Genomic DNA, 4,706 nt, shown 5'->3' with positions numbered 1-4,706 from the left:
AACCCAGGGGATAGGGTCTGGAACAGAGTGTCTGAGAGTGTGGGGTAGGCTGGAATAATCCATGGGTTAGGGTCCGGATCACAGTGTCTGAGAGTGTGGGATAGGCCAGATTAATCCAGGGGTTAGTGTCTGGAATACAGTGTCTGAGAGTGTGGGATAGGCCGGATTAATCCAGGGGTTAGTGTCTGGAATATAGTGTCTGACCGTGAGGGAGAGGCCGGATTAAAACAGGTGATAACGTCTGGGAAACAGCTTTTGAGAGTGTGGGATAGGCCGGATTAATCCAGGGGTTAGTGTCTGGAATACAGTGTCTGATCGTGAGGGATAGGCCGGATTAATCCAGGTGTTAAGGTCTGGGAAACAGCTTTTGAGAGTGTGGGATAGGCTGGATTAATGCATGAGTTAGGGTCTGGAACACAATGTCTGTGAGTGTGAGATAGGCCGGGTCAATCCTGGGGTTAGTGTCTGGAACACAGTGCCTGAGAGAGTGGGATAGGCTGGATTAATCCAAGGGTTAGGGTCTGGAAAACCGTGTCTGAGAGTGTGAGATAGGCCAGATTAATCCAGGAGTTAGAGTCGGGAACACCGTGCCTGAGAGTGTGGGATAGACCGGATTAATCAAGGGGCTAGTGTCTGGAACACATTGTCTGAGAGTGTGGGATAGGCTGGATTAATCCAGGGGTTAGGGTCTGGATAACAGTGTCTGAGAGTGTGGATAGGCTGGATTTATCCAGTGGTTCGGGTTTGGAACACAGTGCCTGAGAGTGTTGGGTAGGCCGGATTAATCCAGGGGTTAAGGTCTGGAATACAGTGTCTGAGATTGTGGGGGAGGCCAGGTCATTCCAGTGGTTAGGGTCTGGAACACAGTATCTGAGAGTGTGGGATAGGCTGGATTAATCCAGGGGTTAATTTCTAGAACACAGTGTCTGAGAATGTGGGATAGGCCGGATTAATGCAGGGGATAAGGTCTGGAACACAGAGTCTGAGAATGTGTTGTATGCCAGATTAATCCAGGGGTTAGTGTCTGGAATACAGTGTCTGAGAGTGTGGGATAGGCCCGGTCAATCCAGGGGTTACATTCTGGAACAAAATGTCTGAGAGTGTGGGATTGGTCGGATTAATCCAGGGGTTAGCGTCTGGAACAAAGTACCTGAGAGTGTGGGGAGGCCGGAATAACCCAGGATTTAGTGTCTGGAACACAGTGTCTGAGAGTGTGGGATAGGCCAGGTCAATCCAATGGTTAGTGTCTGGAACACAGTCCCTGATACTCTGGGATAGGCCGGATTAATCCAGGGGTTAGGGTCTACATCACAATGATTCAGAGTGTGGAATGGGCCGGATTAATCCTGGTTTTAGGGTCTCGAACACAATGCCTGTGAGTCTGGGGGAGTCCAGAATAATCCAGGGGTTAGAGTCTGGAACACAGTGCCAGAGTTTGTGGGATAGGCCGGATTAATCCAGGAATTAGAATCTGGAACACAGAGCCTGGGTTAGGGTCTGGAAGACAATGTCTGAGAGGATAAGTAGGCTGGGTCAATCCAGGGGATAGGGTCTGGAACACAATGTCTGAGAATGTGGGATAGGTTCTAATTCAGGAGTTAGAGTCTGTAACACAGTGCCTGAGAGTGTGGGATAGGCCGGATTAATCCAGGGTTTAGGGTCTGGAACACAGTAATGAGAGTGTAGGGTAGGTTGGCTTAATCCCGGGGTTAGTGTGTGTAATACAATGTCTGAGAGTGTGGAGTAGGCCAGATTAATCCAGGGGTTACATTCTGGAAGACAATGTCTGAGAGTGTGGGATTGGTCGGATTAATCCAGGAATTAGGGTCTGGAACACAGAGCCTAAGAGTACGTATTAGCTGGATTAATCCATGGGTTAGGGATTGGAACAAAGTGTCAGAAAGTTTAGGGTGGCCGGGTCAATCCAGGGGTGAGTGTCTGGAATACATTATCTGTGTTTATGGGATAGACCGGATTAATCAAGGGGTTAGGATCTGGAACACAGTGTGTAAGTGTGGGATAGGCCGGAATATTCCAGGATTTAGGGTCTGGAACGCAGTGTTTAAGAGAGTAGGATAGGTCGGATTAATCCAGGGGTTGGTGTCTGGAACACAGCACCTGAGAGTGTGGGACATGCCGGATTAATCCAGGGGTTAGGGTCTGGAATACAGTGTCTGAGAGTGTGGGGAGAGCGGGTCAATCCAGTGGTTAGGGTCTGGAACAAAGTGCCGGAGATTGTGGAATAGGCCAGATTAATCCCGGGGTTAGTGTCTGGAATACATTGTCTGAGAGTGTAGGATAGGCCGGATTAATCTCGGGGTTTGTGTCTGTAATTCAGTGTCTGAGAGTGTGGGGTACGACGGATTAATCCAGGGGTTAGAGTCTGGAATACAGTGTCTGAGATTGTGGGGGAGGCCAGGTCATTCCAGTAGTTAGGGTCTGGAACACAGTATCTGAGAGTGTGGGATAGGCTGGATTAATCCAGGGGTTAGGGTCTGGAACGCAGTGTCTGAGAGTGTGGGATAGGCTGGAGTAATCCAGGGGTTAATTTCTAGAACACAGTGTCTGAGAATGTGGGATAGGCCGGATTAATCCAGGGGATAGGGTCTGGCACAGTGTCTGAGAATGTGGTATATGCCAGATAAATCCAGGGGTTACATTCTGGAACTCAGTGTCCGAGAGCGTGGCGGAGGCCGGATTAATCCAGGGGTTAGTGTCTGGATCAAAGTGCTTGAGAGTGTGGGATAGGCCAGATTAATTCAAGGTTTAGGGTCGGGAATACAGTGCCTGAGAGTATGGGATAGGCCGGATTAACCCAGGGGTTAGGGTCTGGAACAGAGTGTCTGAGAGTGTGGGGTAGGCTGGAATAATCCATGGGTTAGGGTCCGGATCACAGTGTCTGAGAGTGTGGGATAGGCCAGATTAATCCAGGGGTTAGTGTCTGGAATACAGTGTCTGAGAGTGTGGGATAGGCCGGATTAATCCAGGGGTTAGTGTCTGGAATATAGTGTCTGACCGTGAGGGAGAGGCCGGATTAAAACAGGTGATAACGTCTGGGAAACAGCTTTTGAGAGTGTGGGATAGGCCGGATTAGTCCAGGGGTTAGTGTCTGGAATACAGTGTCTGATCGTGAGGGATAGGCCGGATTAATCCAGGTGTTAAGGTCTGGGAAACAGCTTTTGAGAGTGTGGGATAGGCTGGATTAATGCATGAGTTAGGGTCTGGAACACAATGTCTGTGAGTGTGAGATAGGCCGGGTCAATCCTGGGGTTAGTGTCTGGAACACAGTGCCTGAGAGAGTGGGATAGGCTGGATTAATCCAAGGGTTAGGGTCTGGAAAACCGTGTCTGAGAGTGTGAGATAGGCCAGATTAATCCAGGAGTTAGAGTCGGGAACACCGTGCCTGAGAGTGTGGGATAGACCAGATTAATCAAGGGGCTAGTGTCTGGAACACATTGTCTGAGAGTGTGGGATAGGCTGGATTAATCCAAGGGTTAGGGTCTGGATAACAGTGTCTGAGAGTGTGGATAGGCTGGATTTATCCAGTGGTTCGGGTTTGGAACACAGTGCCTGAGAGTGTTGGGTAGGCCGGATTAATCCAGGGGTTAAGGTCTGGAATACAGTGTCTGAGATTGTGGGGGAGGCCAGGTCATTCCAGTGGTTAGGGTCTGGAACACAGTATCTGAGAGTGTGGGATAGGCTGGATTAATCCAGGGGTTAATTTCTAGAACACAGTGTCTGAGAATGTGGGATAGGCCGGATTAATGCAGGGGATAAGGTCTGGAACACAGAGTCTGAGAATGTGTTGTATGCCAGATTAATCCAGGGGTTAGTGTCTGGAATACAGTGTCTGAGAGTGTGGGATAGGCCCGGTCAATCCAGGGGTTACATTCTGGAACAAAATGTCTGAGAGTGTGGGATTGGTCGGATTAATCCAGGGGTTAGCGTCTGGAACAAAGTACCTGAGAGTGTGGGGAGGCCGGAATAACCCAGGATTTAGTGTCTGGAACACAGTGTCTGAGAGTGTGGGATAGGCCAGGTCAATCCAATGGTTAGTGTCTGGAACACAGTCCCTGATACTCTGGGATAGGCCGGATTAATCCAGGTGTTAAGGTCTGGGAAACAGCTTTTGAGAGTGTGGGATAGGCTGGATTAATGCATGAGTTAGGGTCTGGAACACAATGTCTGTGAGTGTGAGATAGGCCGGGTCAATCCTGGGGTTAGTGTCTGGAACACAGTGCCTGAGAGAGTGGGATAGGCTGGATTAATCCAAGGGTTAGGGTCTGGAAAACCGTGTCTGAGAGTGTGAGATAGGCCAGATTAATCCAGGAGTTAGAGTCGGGAACACCGTGCCTGAGAGTGTGGGATAGACCGGATTAATCAAGGGGCTAGTGTCTGGAACACATTGTCTGAGAGTGTGGGATAGGCTGGATTAATCCAGGGGTTAGGGTCTGGATAACAGTGTCTGAGAGTGTGGATAGGCTGGATTTATCCAGTGGTTCGGGTTTGGAACACAGTGCCTGAGAGTGTTGGGTAGGCCGGATTAATCCAGGGGTTAAGGTCTGGAATACAGTGTCTGAGATTGTGGGGGAGGCCAGGTCATTCCAGTGGTTAGGGTCTGGAACACAGTATCTGAGAGTGTGGGATAGGCTGGATTAATCCAGGGGTTAATTTCTAGAACACAGTGTCTGAGAATGTGGGATAGG

Source organism: Chiloscyllium punctatum, unplaced genomic scaffold (genome assembly GCF_047496795.1).
Source record: "Chiloscyllium punctatum isolate Juve2018m unplaced genomic scaffold, sChiPun1.3 scaffold_112, whole genome shotgun sequence".
Taxonomy (NCBI): domain Eukaryota; kingdom Metazoa; phylum Chordata; class Chondrichthyes; order Orectolobiformes; family Hemiscylliidae; genus Chiloscyllium; species Chiloscyllium punctatum.
This window is presented reverse-complemented; position numbering follows the sequence as displayed.